The sequence below is a fragment of the Salmo salar genome, chromosome 05, assembly GCF_965601325.2.
Source record: "Salmo salar chromosome 05, fSalSal1, whole genome shotgun sequence".
NCBI lineage: Eukaryota > Metazoa > Chordata > Actinopteri > Salmoniformes > Salmonidae > Salmo > Salmo salar.
In genome coordinates this window covers 11,303,071-11,319,087 of record NC_138295.1, presented here as the reverse complement: position 1 = coordinate 11,319,087, position 16,017 = coordinate 11,303,071, and positions in this window count along the sequence as shown.

The following is a 16,017-nucleotide window of genomic DNA, read 5'->3' as shown; positions in this document are numbered from 1 at the left end:
ATGAATGACATTGTCATCATGACTGGTGCATGGGAGAAAAGCAAAAACAACCTATAATCTATTAGTAGAAGAATCGGATTTGAAAGAGCAGGGAACTGGGAAAAGCCTGGTTTAGGCTACAGGACAGGAATACGAATGGAGAAGGGGACAGAGGGGAAATTAACATCAGTAGCATGCATAATCCGTCCACTATACTTGACGCACACACCATCAAATCTAAATAGACACAGTACAGTACATTCTCACGTCAAAGATACATGCAAAGGATCATAGGCAAAGGAAATTATATTGGGAGACAGAATGACAATTCAAACATGCAAAGACGTCCAACATCAAAAGCATCTATGCTTCTATGCTTCTGTGGCTAATTGCTCCTTTGCGGTATAGGCTTATTAAAAAAGTAAGAGATAGCGGTAAATGGAAGGGGAAATTCGTATAAATTCTTTGGTTTTAGGGGGAAACAATTGCTTATTCACTGAATCACCATGACAACTCCTTGTCTGACATTGTCTCTCCCCCTTCTTCTCTCTCCCCCTCCCCTTTCTTCCTCTCTAACCCATTGCAATTCAGCTCTCTAAGTTAATTCTTCCTTCACTCCCAGCAAGACTACAATGAGACCATTTTACTCAGCGTGCTAAACGACGGGAAATGTGGGAGAAAAGCAAAGAGAATACATTCAGGGAAACCAGATGGTTTATATGCTAAAATAAGCCAATTTACTTCTATTATGAGATTGTAATTATAGCCCTACAACTCCGTGATAAAATAGCTTTCTCACAGTGAAAGAAGTCGTTCTGAATTTCGATATTTCATCAAGTCACCAAAAAGAAACCATGAATATGCATTATTTGAGTAGCCTATAACAAACACAGAGGGTTAATTCATGGATGTGAGATGAGCAGAGCTCTGCTCTCCTCTCCTCTCCTCCAGGCAAAGCCGCATCGTTTTAGCGGGCATATAGAGACGCAGACAGGTGGACTCATCATTTACTGACACTTGAAGGTAGCAGAACGGCATACTGTAATAACGATGTACTAACTGCGTAATAACAATAAATAACTCAATAAAACACTAGTAATTGACAGTAGCTTCGGCTAGTAACAAACGTCATAATAACGTTCATGATTATTATCGTAAATATAGCATGACTAATACATGCCTACCTGTGATTAGAATACATAAACGTCCTCAAAACAAACAGGGTCATATTTTACGCATAACTTGAACTTGATCGAACCAAGTGTCCAAAAACACCCCAAAATCTACAAATCTGGTTAAAACTTGTGGACCATCATATTGGGCAACTGAAAGCGGGTACAGCTGGGCTGTACACCCACCATTTCACCAGAGAGATGTACTTGCAGGAGGCCTATACCAAAATAAAGATTCCTCTCTCCGCTGGCACCCACATTTATGGCCTTATATTTGGGGAATGTTCTGTTGTGTGAACCTTCAGTAGCCACAGAAGCTTCAGTAGACCGAGCGCATAGAATTCACAATCACAGCCGATGGTCCAGCTCCGCAGTAACGCACCGCACAGACAGGTCAGTCAGCGACAGGTCGGTCAGCAGCGACAGGCAGGTCAGCGACAGGTCGGTCAGCAGCGACAGGTCGGTCAGCAGCGACAGGTCGGTCAGCAGCGACAGGCAGGTCAGCGACAGGCAGGTCAGCGACAGGCAGGTCAGCAGCGACAGGCAGGTCAGCGACAGGTCGGTCAGCAGCGACAGGTCGGTCAGCAGCGACAGGTCGGTCAGCAGCGACAGGTCGGTCAGCAGCGACAGGCAGGTCAGCGACAGGCAGGTCAGCGACAGGCAGAGCATAGCTTATTAAGTAACAAGTGCTCAATTTCACCATCACTAAACAGGGACGGACACCATCGATATTCAACCATCTGATTTCGTTCCCTGCACTAGAATACATTCTCACAAGGCATGAGACCAGACTGTCCTTTAACTTTGAGCTCAAATTTCACGTAGCTCTGTCTCTCTCTCTGTCCGCGACACTCACATTGAAAGGCACTCGTATGACAGGACACGATGTCCAGGTTCAGCACAGGCTGAATAGAACACATCCGTGTCTCACTGCAAAGTACAATACAGCAGGCACATAATCAAATAGGCTACTGAGACGCATTTTATAGTTACATTACCAGTAATATCAGCCAAATGTCACCCTAAAAATATTCTAAGCTCTTAATCAAGTGTTGCCTGTGACTCACCTGGCTTGGCGAGATGCAAATTCCCCCAACCAATCCCGATATTTTCTTTAGGAAAAATCTGGATACAATATTTCTGTGCACTTTACTTGCAGTTGTAAATAGTCCTTGCAGATATCCTTATAGTGTAATACTTTGATTGGTTTCAGAATTACATTTCCCAACATAAAGATCCTTCAGCATGTTCAGTCCGTTCACATATTTGTTCTTCAGTTTCCTCCTCCGTTAGGCTTCTCGGTCAGCGCTGCACGTTTGACGTTCTTTACTTGCCTTTTCGTGAGGTCTTTCCACCGCACACGAGCTCGATCAGAGCGCGCTGCGCGGTCCCAGCTCCACATTCGGGAACGCCAAATAGATGTGAGAGTTACTAGGTAACCAAGGGCACCCGCATCCTACATGAAAAGGAGAGGAGGACGCGGCTTTTTGCTAAATGTCTTCCGAAAAGAAGAAATGATCTCACTACTGTACAGTGAGCTTTTGACTCCTTGTTTATCGCTCATGGTGAAAATGCTGAGCCAAGTCACGTGGGGTTGGCAGTGGCAGGGCTTGTGTGGCATCACGTGTCACACATTCTCAATGGATTCATATTCTAAAAGGTTGCATTCTTAAAATAATATTATTCTGCCTTTTGAGCCTAATTGCTTGCACAGATGCCTATGTTCTGTCTTATCAGAAAAAATGTGTTGAGCTCAATTCAGTCTATTATAGTAAATGCCGCTGCCTTCTGACTGTTTCTGTGCTCAGATCAGTCTATTTATGCAGAAGTGATACTTGACTAAACTGCAATAGTCACAAGGCAGCAAGACAAAAGCTTCAGCTATCATGTTTGGATTTCCATATTTATTGTTTGTAATCCTGCAGGGAGTTCATTTGGAATGCCAAGCAGAGAGTTGGTTGGCTCACACAGGCAAGGCAGAAATCCATCACTATGGCCAATGCCACTCGCTATATGGAATTTGATTGGTTGGGATGTGTCTTTCAAGCCACTTGTGTGCAAGGATAGCAGCTTTGAATAGCTGTATACTGCTACCCACCAGTCCCAAGAGGATAAATGCTCCACCAAGCAGTGGACAAGGTGCAGGTGGCTATTACAGTATTTATTTAACCTTCATTTAACTAGGCAAGTAAGTTAAGAACATTCTTATCTACAATGACCCCCCAGCCAAATCCTATGGGACTCCCAATCACGGCCTGTTGTGATAAAGCCTGGAATCGAACCAGGGTCTGTAGTGACGCCACTAGCACTGAGATGCAGTGCCTTAGACCGCTGAACCAGGGTCTGTAGTGACACCACTAGCACTGAGATGCAGTGCTTTAGACCGCTGAACCAGGGTCTGTAGTGACACCTCTAGCACTGAGATGCAGAGCCTTAGACTGCTGAACCAGGGTCTGTAGTGACACCACTAGCGCTGAGATGCAGTGCCTTAGACCGCTGAACCACTTGGGAGCCCACCCTCAGAACCTTTAGGATTGACATGAAGTCCCTTGGGGTGAGTAGAGGCTATGTCTGTTGGGGGATAAATTCCCCCTAGCCTATCTGTGGGCATGGTAAAGGTGATGACAGGGCCCAGTAGGATTCCATAAACAGGCAGTGAAGAAGTCCTCTCTCTCTCTGAGATCCTGAAGGCGTTTGGTTCCAGAGGCATGTAGGGTGAAATTGCCCTTCCAACTCCCTGCTAGCATACTAATGGTCTGGGGTGAGGTGTCTTTACCTTGAACTGAAGCTGGTTCACAATCACCAACCTGGAAATAATTGACTCCCGGTTCACTGTGGCAATGCATACATTTACATGGGATATAATTAGACTTAGCTGAAGCTTACAGCTGGATCGAGCAGAGAAACATGCATGCACACACACACACACACACACACACACACACACACACACAGACACACACAGACACACACAGAGCTATAATGAGTGGATCAAAGCCCCAGCAGAGAGCAGTGTCAGTCGTGGCCCTCCCTCAGGACAGAGCTGTTTATACACAGCAAAATCAGCAGCAGTCATTAGACCACATTCCCACTCAAACATCAAATTACTGAGTTCCCCAAATGACTGGGTGGTGAGGTGTAGGCTACCATCCCCTCTCCAAATCCCAAGCCAGCCACTTCACCCCAAGGCACTGCATGTACAGTAGGTGGGATAGGATCAGACAGGATCAGACAGGATCAGTACAAGACGATCGTGATAGTACTGTAGTACATGGCTGTAACAACAATGGCTGGCGCAACTCTACATGGGTTCTGATGCTGGGCTTCTTTACACATTTCAGCATCGCTACACAGTTGTGTTTGTTTGACATATGACTAGCTGGCTAAAGCATTCTGTTATGCAGATTAACAATTACATTACAGCTACTGTTATGGTACACAGTGGTGGTTGAGAAGCAGTGGAGGCTGGTGGAAGGAGCTATAGGAGGACTGGCTCATTGTAATGGCTGGAATGGAATAAATGGAACGGTATCCAACACTGTTCCATGTGTTCCATTCCAGCCATTACAATGAGCCCGTCCTCCTATAGCTCCTCCCACCAGCTTCCTCTGTTGAGAAGGTATTTACATGAGTCTGTAGTGTGGCATTTCACAACACATACCAGATATCCACCATTAAACAAAAAGGGCATGGAAACAGTAGACACTATTCACAGCCCCTCTGACATCCATGTAACTATTTAACCAGGAAATTGCCATAAAGCTACATTGTAACATTCCATACAGGTGTTCCACAGTTCTAATTGAACATTTCACAGATTCTCCAATTCTCTCTACATAAAGGGAGGGATTAGAACATCATATCCCCTGTGAGTCCATCTATCTATTCCCCCTACCCACCTCCCTTCCTACCCAACCTCTTTCATTATACCCCTGTGCGTCCCTTTATCTCTTCCCCCCTCCTACTTCCTCCACAACCTGTTCATTAGGCCTCTAAACCCAGTGTATCACTCTATCCCTCCCTCCCTCATTCCCACTCCTCTTCCCTCCCTCCATCTCTTCCTCCCTCCCACCATCTCTTCCTCCCTCCCTGATGGGGAATGCTGGTGAGCCCGCCCCTCTACAGAAGGATCTAATTAGCAGGTTCTCTCCTGTCATGTCTGCCACCAGATGGGTTCCTACAATGCACCCTGCCAATGTCAGCCCAGCGCCACACTCCGAGCAGGGCTTCACAGGTGGAGGAGAAGAGATGGAGATGAAAAGATACAAAACAACCCATCCGTTCTCTTCGTTTTTTCTCTCTCCCTCAATCTCTCCCTCTCCCTCAATCTCTCAATCTCTCTCTCAATCTCACTCTCTCCCTCAATCTCTCAATCTCTCTCTCAATCTCTCTCTCAATCTCTCCCTCAATCTCTCCCTCAATCTCTCCCTCAATCTCTCCCTCTCCCTCAATCTCTCCCTCAATCTCTCCCTCTCCCTCTCCCTCAATCTCTCCCTCAATCTCTCTCTCCCTCAATCTCTCTCTCTCCCTCTCCCTCAATCTCTCTCTCCCTCAATCTCTCTCTCTCCCTCAATCTCTCTCTCTCCCTCAATCTCTCTCTCTCCCTCAATCTCTCCCTCTCCCTCAATCTCTCAATCTCTCTCTCAATCTCACTCCCTCCCTCAATCTCTCAATCTCTCTCTCAATCTCTCCCTCAATCTCTCCCTCAATCTCTCCCTCAATCTCTCCCTCTCCCTCAATCTCTCCCTCAATCTCTCCCTCTCCCTCTCCCTCAATCTCTCCCTCAATCTCTCTCTCCCTCAATCTCTCTCTCCCTCAATCTCTCTCTCTCCCTCAATCTCTCTCTCTCCCTCAATCTCTCTCTCTCCCTCAATCTCTCTCTCTCCCTCAATCTCTCTCTCTCCCTCAATCTCTCTCTTCCCTCTCAGTATTGTACAAAATGTAAATATTTCCCTATACAACAGTATGTTGGGTAATTTCACAGTAACAGACATCTTAATTAGCCAGATTCATACATAATCCATTGAAACCCAGTTCCTGACTTTGTATATACAGTACAGTAACACTTTGATTATATACAAAGCCAGACTTGTATATAAACAAACTTAACATGTGTGTAATGGTCATATACAATGAATGGAATGAAACTTAAATTTGACATTTCACATTTTAGTAATTTAGCAAACGCTCTTATCCAGAGTGATTTACAGTTAGTGCAGATAGCTAGGTGGAACAACCACATATCGCGTCAAATTTCAAGGTGTTTAAGGTCAAATTAGGCATTAAAGCCTGTTGGGGCTAGGGGGCAGTATTTGCACGGCCGGATAAAAAACGTACCCGATTTAATCTGGTTACTACTCCTGCCCAGTAACTAGAATATGCATAGAATTAGTAGATTTGGATAGAAAACACTCTAAAGTTTTTAAAACTGTTTGAATGGTGTCTGTGAGTATAACAGAACTCATATGGCAGGCCAAAACCTGAGAAGATTCCATGCAGGAAGTGGAAATCTGATTTGTGGAATCACCTTCAACACTTTGCCTATGAAACACACCGTGAGTTTCAAACTTCCTAAGGCTTCCACTAGATGTCAACAGTCTTTACAAAGTGGTTTGAGTCTTCTCCGGTAGAAACTGACCGAACGAGAGGCCTGGAAAGTTGGTCATAGGGGGAGGGCCATTACTACTATGACGCGGGCGCTCGTGGGTACCCTCTCCTTCCGAAACGTTTAGTAAGACAATGCAATCGTCCGCCTTGAATATTATTGAAGCTCTGATTGAAAAAGGCCCTAAAGATTTGTTATACAACGTTTTACATGTTTGAACGAACGTAAATATATATTTTTTGCACATTCGTGACAACAAGTCCCGCGCACCTTGTACATTATGAGTAGCCTTCGGAACGCGCTAACAAGAAGGAGCTATTGGGACATAAATTATTAACTTTTTCGAACAAAACTACATTTGTTGTGGACCTGGGATTCCTGGAAGTGCCTTCTGATGAAGATAATCAAAGGTAAGGGAATATTTACAATAGTATATTTGATTTTAGATGGTTCCAAGATGGCGCTAACCTGTATCGCCTAGCCTATTTTTCTGAGCATAGCACCTCGTTTATTGCAAAGTGTGATTTCCCAGTAAAGTTATTTTTAAATCTGGCAATGCGGTTGCATTCACGAGATGTTAATCTATAATTCTTTGAATGACAATATTAGATTTGACCAATGTTTTCGAATAGTAATTTTGTAAATTGTAGCGCTGATCCACCGGAAGCATTTGAGGGAAAATATTTTCTGAACATCACGCGCCGATGTAAAATGCTGTTTTTATATATAAATATGAACTTTATTGAACAAAAGAATGCATGTATTGTGTAACATGATGTCCTAGGAGTGTCATCTGATGAAATTGTCAAAGGTTAGTGCATAATTTTAGCTGGTTTTCTGCTTTTGGTGATGCCTGTCTTTGCATTGAAAATAGCTGTGTGTAATGTTTTGTCAATGTACTGTCCTAACATAATCTAACTTTATGCTTTTCCCGTAAAGCCTCTTTGAAATCGGACAACGTGGTTAGATTAAGGAGGTGTTTATCTTTCAAAGGGTGTAAAATAGTTGATTGTTTGAGAAATTGAAATTATTCGATTTTTGCTATCTTGTCAAGCAATCCCGTTACCGGGATGAGAACGGGAAGGGATCCCATAGAGGTTAACTCCTAATATATAGGTTAAAGTTAAGGTTAGGCATTATCTCTGAAATGGTAAATGTAAGGCTTAAGGTTTGGGATAGGCTTAAAACAAAAATATAGAAATTAAGTTTTTATCACTGAATTTGAACATGCAGCCTTTGGAATCAGAGGAAGATGTTTACAGCCATCCACCATCCCTGTCCACGATGCAAAACTAAAACTTCCTTGAAGGTAACATCACTGTTGCCCCTAGTGGCCGGTTTCCACATCATCTCCCGATGTCCTCAGACATGGATGAACATCGAATACTGACTACATATATCACAGTTGACCTGCATGGTAATTCTAGTTGTTTCTAGCCCTAAGTATATCATTGGGTTATTTCCTTTCCAAATCATTGTTGGAGAAAAAAATATATTTTGAATTTGAAAGTGTTTTGATGTACCCTGTGTCAAACATAACAATTAACAATACAATACAATACAATACTGGAACAAACCATTAACAATACGACACTTACTGGAACAAACCATTAACAATACGACACTTACTGGAACAAACCATTAACAATACAACACTTACTGGAACAAACCATTAACAAAACAACACTGGAACAAACCATTAACAAAACAACACTGGAACAAACCATTAACAAAACAACATTTTTTTAAAGAACAAAAATGGTTCTCAAAGACAATTTCTCCCCTTTGAAATATTGGGTGACCGGAGCACACAATAAATGAGTCTGGGGAATGCAGACCCCAACTCCCATCAACAATAAATGAGTTTGGGGAATGCAGACCACAACTCTCGTCAACAATACATGAGTCTGGGGAATGCAGACCACAACTCCCATCAACAGTAAATTAGTCTGGGGAATGCAGACCACAACTCCCATCAACAATACATGAGTCTGGGGAATGCAGACCACAACTCCCATCAACAATACATGAGTCTGGGGAATGCAGACCACAACTCCCATCAACAATACATGAGTCTGGGGAATGCAGACCACAACTCCCATCAACAATACATGAGTCAGGGGAATGCAGACCACAACTCCCATCAACAATACATGAGTCAGGGGAATGCAGACCACAACTCCCATCAACAATACATGAGTCAGGGGAATGCAGACCACAACTCCCATCAACAATACATGAGTCAGGGGAATGCAGACCACAACTCCCGTCAACAATACATGTTACGAGGGGCTGCTAGATGAGTCCTGTATGGTTATAATACTCTTACAATACTGCCACAAAATAGTTCCATGTAGTGACTTAGCCCTTTAAAAGAAATGGGAAGGTTTCATTGTGGTGCTCAAAGCACATACACTATACTGGCAGTGTACCGCCCATCCAGAAATACACAATGCGCTCTGAAACAAACAATATTCTAGACAGATTCTACAGAACAGTTGCATGTACTGACTGAGCACTTGAAAAGCAATGGGAAGAATTCATTTTATTTTATTTTTTATTTGACCTTTATTTAACCAGGTAGGCTAGTTGAGAACAAGTTCTCATTTACAACTGCGACCTTGCCAAGATAAAGCAAAGCAGTTCGACAACATACAACAACACAGAGTTACACATGGAATAACAAACATACAGTCAATAATACAGTAGAAAAAGTCTATATACAGTGTGTGCAAATGAGGTAAGATAAATAGGCAATGGTGGCAAAGTAATTACAATATACCAATTAAACACTGGAGTGATAGATGTGCAGAAGATGAATGTGCAAGTAGAGATACTGGGGTGCAAAGGAGCAAGATAAATAAATAAATACAGTATGGGGATGAGGTAGTTGGATGGGCTGTTTACAGAAAGGCTATGTACAGGTGCAGTGATCTAAGAGCTGCTCTGACAGCTAGTGCATTGCACCAAGCAGGCAGCTGCTGTGGTGCGTTTAGCACAGAACATACAGTATCGCCATCCAGAAATGAGCTACATTTCAGCCTCTAAATACAGTACTACAGGCTCTGTATGTACCCAGAACCATACCTGGCATGAGACTAATCCAAAACGGACAATAATCTAGCTGCACCTACTCAGCCCACATGCTAAGTCATGTTTCTAACCCTAACCCTAACAGTCTACATGCTAAGTCATGTTTCTAACCCTAACCCTATCAGCCTACATGCTAAGTCATGTTTCTAACCCTAACATTATCAGCCTACATGCTAAGTCATGTTTTTAACACTATCAGCCAACATGCTAAGTCATGTTTCTAACCCTATCCCTAACAGTCTACATGCTAAGTCATGTTTCTAGAAGAAAAAGAAACGCACACCTATTAAGGCGAGGTGCTGGCCAGCGGAGTAGAAAACTTGAAAATAAGGGAGAGCCGCACACTCTAGGAGCTCAGATGCAAAAATGTAATATCCAACGTTTCGACAGCCAAGCTGTCTTCATCAGGGTATCATGTTTCTAACTCTAACCCTATCAGTCTACATGCTGGCTTCCAGTTGAAGCTCGCATCCACTACAAGACCATGGTGGTTGCCTACGGAGCCGCGAGGGGAACGGCACCTCCGTACCTTCAGGCTCTGATCAGTCCCTACACCCAAACGAGGGCACTGCGCTCATCCACCTCTGGCCTGCTGGCCCCCCTACCTCTGAGGAAGCACAGTTCCCGCTCAGCCCAGTCAAAACTGTTCGCTACTCTGGCACCCCGATGGTGGAACAAGCTCCCTCACGACGCCAGGACAGCGGAGTCAATCACCACCTTCCGGAGACACCTGAAACCCCACCTCTTTAAGGAATACCTGGGATAGGATAAAGTAATCCTTCTAACCTCCCCCCCCCCCTTAAAAGATTTAGATGCACTATTGTAAAGTGGTTGTTCCACTGGATATTTTAAGGTGAATGCACCAATTTGTAAGTCGCTCTGGATAAGAGCGTCTGCTAAATGACTTAAATGTAAATGTAATGTTTCTAACCCTATCAGTCTACATGCTAAGTCATGTTTCTAACCCTGTCAGTCTACATGCTATGTCATGTTTCTAACCCTAACCCTATCAGTCTACATGCTAAGTCATGTTTCTAACCCTATCAGTCTACATGCTAAGTCATGTTTCTAACCCTAACCCTATCAGTTTACATGCTAAGTCATGTTTCTAACCCTATCAGTCTACATGCTAAGTCACGTTTCTAACCTTAACCCTATCAACCTACATGTGATCATGTTTCTAACCCTAACCCTATCAGCCTACATGCTAAGTCATTTTTCTAACCCTATCAGCCTACATGCGATCATGTTTCTAAGCCTATCAGCCTACCTGCTAAGTCATGTTTCTAACCCTAACCCTATCAGTTTACATGCTAAGTCATGTTTCTAACACTAACCCTATCAGTCTACCTCTAGGTCATGTTTCTAACCCTAACAGTCTACATGCTAAGTCATGTGTCTAACCCTAACCCTAATAGTGTACATGCTAAGTCATGTTTCTAACCCTAACCCTATCAGTCTACATGCTAAGTCATGTTTCTAACCCTAACAGTCTACATCCTAAGTCATGTTTCTAACCCTAACCCTAATAGCGTACATGCTAAGTCATGTTTCTAACCCTAACCCTATCAGTCTACACGCTATCATGTTTCTAACCCTATCAGTCTACATGCTAAGTCATGTTTCTAACCCTATCAGTCTACATACTAAGTCATGTTTCTAACCCTATCAGTCTACATGCTAAGTCATGTTTCTAACCCTAACCATATCAGCCTACATGCGATCATGTTTCTAACCCTATCGGTCTACATGCTAAGTCATGTTTCTAACCCTATCAGCCTAAATGCTAAGTCATGTTTCTAACCCTAACCCTATCAGTCTACATGCTAAGTCACATTTCTAACCCTATCAGTCTACATGCTAAGTCATGTTTCTAACCCTATCAGTCTACATACTAAGTCATGTTTCTAACCCTATCAGTCTACATGCTAAGTCATGTTTCTAACCCTAACCATATCAGCCTACATGCGATCATGTTTCTAACCCTATCGGTCTACATGCTAAGTCATGTTTCTAACCCTATCAGCCTAAATGCTAAGTCATGTTTCTAACCCTAACCCTATCAGTCTACATGCTAAGTCACATTTCTAACCCTATCAGCCTACATGCTAAGTCATGTTTCTAACCCTAACCCTATCAGTCTACATGCTAAGTCACGTTTCTAACCCTATCAGTCTACATGCTAAGTCACGTTTCTAACCCTATCAGTCTACATGCTAAGTCATGTTTCTAACCCTATCAGCCTACATGCCATCATGTTTCTTGCTCAGAAAGTAGGAGTACATCTTCATATAGTGCTGAAGTTTTTTCCGCTCTAAAAAAAGTCATATTTTTTCACCGGTAAATCTCTTCCTGCATTCATGTGAGTTCTCATTGCAGCGGGAGGGTTATTTAGCAACACGGAGTACAGGCCTTCAAGTGGTGGATGCAGATGGATGGAGAAAAAAATAATGAAGGTACTTATCAAAGAAAGAAACCATCTAAATGATTAATCAAAGAGTGAGGAAATCACAAGAGGACATGAACAAAGGTGTATGGAAGTACAGCTGGAAGTTATGATAAATTATTAACCTCATAAACCAAGGTCATTTCAACGTTGATAGTTCGGTAATATATGGTTGAGAATACACCCTAAAGTACATTTTGAAAGTATTCAGCCCCTTGACTTTTTCTAAATTATGGTTACGTTACAGCCTTCTACTAAAATGTAATAATTCCTTCATCAATCTACACACAATACCCCATAATGACAAAGCAAAACCAGGTTTTTATAAATGTTTGCACATTTATAAAAAACAACCCTGAAATATTACATTTACACAAGTTTTCAGACCCTTTACTCAGTACTTAGTTGAAGCACCTTTGGCAACGATTACAGCCTCGAGTCTTCTTGGGTATGACGCTACAAGCTTGACACACCTGTATTTAGGGAGTTTCTCCCATTCTTCTCTGCAGATGCTCTCAAGCTCTGTCAGGTTGGATGGGGAACGTTACTGCACAGCTATTTTCAGTTCTCTCCAGAGATGTTCGATCGGGTTCAAGTCTGGGCTCTGGCTGGGCCACTCAAGGATATTCAGAGACTTGTCCCGAAGCCACTCCTGTGTTATTTTGGTTGTGTGCTTAGGGTCGTTGTCCTGTTGGAAGGTGAACCTTTGCCGCAGTCTGAGGTCTTGGGTGTTCTGGAGCAGGTTTTCATCAAGCGTCTCTCTATACTTTGCTCTGTACACTCACGAGTGGGTCAGCAGTCTAAAGCATTGCATCTCAGTGCTAGAGGAGTCACTAGAGACACCCTGGTACTGAATCCAGGCTGTATCACAACTGGCCGTGATTGGGAGTCCCATAGGGCAGCGCACAATTGGCCAAGAGTCATCCGGGTTTGGCCGGAGTGTAGGCCGTCATTGTAAATAAGAATATGTTCTTAACTGACTTGCCTAGTTAAATAAAGGTTACATTAAAAAAAAAATGATGGTGCCACCACCCAGCTTCACCGAAGGCATGGTAACAGGTTTCCTTCACATGTGACTCTTGGCATTCAGGCCAAAGAGTTAAATCTTGGTTTCATCAGACCAGAGAATCTTGTTTCTCATGGCCTGAGAGTCCTTTAGTTGCCTTTTGGCAAACTCCAAGCCGGCTGTCATGTGCCTTTTACTGAGGAGTGGCTTCCCCGTCTGGACGCACTGCTATAAAGGCCTGATTGGTGGGGTGCTGCAGAGATGGTTGTCCTTCTGGAAAGTTCTCCCATCTCCACAGAGGAACCCTGGAGCTCTGTCAGAGTGACCATCGGGTTCTTGGTCACCTCCCTGACCAAGGCCCTTCTCCCCCGATTGCTCAGTTTGGCCGGGTGGCCAGCTCTAGGAAGAGTCTTGGTGGTTCCAAACTTATTCCATTTAAGAATGATGGAGGCAACTGTGTTCTTGGAGACCTTCAATGCTGCAGAAACGTTTTGGTACCTTTCCCCAGATCTGTGCCTCGACACAATACTGTTCCTACAGACAATCCCTTTGACCTCATGGCTTGGTTTTTGCTCTGACAAGCACTGTCAACTGTGGGACCTTATATAGACAGGTGTGTGCCTTTCCAAATCCTGTCCAATCAATTGAATTTACCACAGGTGGACTCCAATCTAGTTCTATAAACATCTCAAGGATGATCAATGGAAACAAGATGCACCTGAGCTCAATTTCTAGTCTCATATCAAAGGGTCTGAATACTTACAGTACCAGTCAACAGTTTGGACACACCTACTCGTTCAAGGGGTTTTCTTTATTTTTACTATTTTCTACATTGTAGAATGATAGTGAAGACAGCAACACCACAAAAATAACACATATGGAATCATGTAGTAACCAAAAAAGTGTTAAACAAATTAAAATATATTTTATATTTGAGATTCTTCAAAGTACCCACCCTTTGCCTTAAAGACAGCCTTGCACACTCTTGCATTCTCTCAACCAGCTTCATGAGGTAGTTACCTGGAACGCATTTTAATTACCAGGTGTGCCTTGTTAAAAGTTCATTTGTGGAATTTAATTCCTTGTTAATGTGTTTGAGCCAGTTGTGTTGTGACAAGGTAGGGGTGGTGTACAGAAGATAGCCCTATTTGGTAAAATACCATGTCCATATTATGGCAAGAACAGCTCAAATAAGCAAAGAGAAAGAACAGTCCATCATTACTTTAAGACATGGTCAGTCAATGCTGATTTTTTTTTCAACAACTTTGAAAGTTTCTTCAAGTGCAGTCGCAAAAACTATCAAGCGCTATGATGAAAATGGCTTTCATCATGTTCGCCACAGGAAAGGAAGACCCAGATTTACCTCTGCTGCAGAGGATAATTAATTAGAGTTAACTGCACCTCAGATTGCAGCCAAAATAAATGCTTCACAGAGTTCAAGTAACAGACACATCTCAACCTCAACTGTTCAGAGGAGACTGCGTGAATCCGGCCTTCATGGTCTAATTGCTGCAAAGAAACCACTACTAAAGCACACCAATAATTAGAAGAGACTTGCTTGGGCCAAGAAATACGAGCAATGGACATTAGACCGGTGGAAATCTGTCCTTTGCTCTGATGAGTCCAAATTTGAGATTTTTGGTTCCAACCTCCATGTCTTTGTGAGACGCAGAGTAGGTGAACGGATGATCTCTGCATGTGTGGTTCCCACCGTGAAGCATAGAGGAGGAGGTGTGATGGTGTGGGGGTGCTTTCCTGGTGACTCTGTCTGTGATTTATTTAGAATTCAAGGCACACTTACCACAGCATTCTGCAGCGATTCGCCATCCCATCTGGTTTGCGCTTAGTGGGACTATCATTTGTTTTTCAACAGGACAATGACCCAAAACACACCTCCAGCCTGTGTAAGGGCTATTTGACCAAGAAGGAGAGTGATGGAGTGCTGCATCAGATGACCTGGCCTCTACAATCACCCGACCTCAACCCAATTGAGATGGTTTGGGATGAGTTGGACCGCAGAGTGAAGGAAAAGCAGCCAACAAGTGCTCAGCATATGTGCAAACTCCTTCAAGACTGTTGGAAAAGGATTCCAGGGGAAGGTGGTTGAGAGAATGCCAAGAGTGTGCAAAGCTGTCATCAAGGCAAAGGGTGGCTACTTTGAGGAATCTCAAATCTAAAATATATTTCGATTTGTTTAACACTTTTTGGTTACATCATGATTCCATATGTGTTATTTCATAGTTTTGATGTCTTCATTGTTATTTTACAATGTAGAAAATAGTAAAAATAAAGAAAAACCCTTGAATGAGTAGGTGTGTCCGAAATTTGACTGATACTGTATGTAAATAACCTATTACTGTTTTTTTTTAATTTTAATACATTTACAAAGATTTCTAAAAACCTGTTTTCGCATTGTCATTATGGGGTATTGCTTGTAGATTGAGGAAATAAATTATTTTAATCCATTTTAGAATAAGGCTGTAATGATTGGCTGTAATGATACAAAAAAAAGGGAACGGGTCTGAATACTTTCCGAATGCACTCACTCAAAAATACAACCAAAAGTTAGTTGAATTTCCACTGTGTTATCACTATGCCTTCAACCATGCAAAAGCACAACCAAATTCCAATGGAAAATCAATGTCTGATTTAATATGATATCACTGTGCTTCATCTCATAGCAGAACCAAATGACCTGGAATGCAGTTGAGATTAT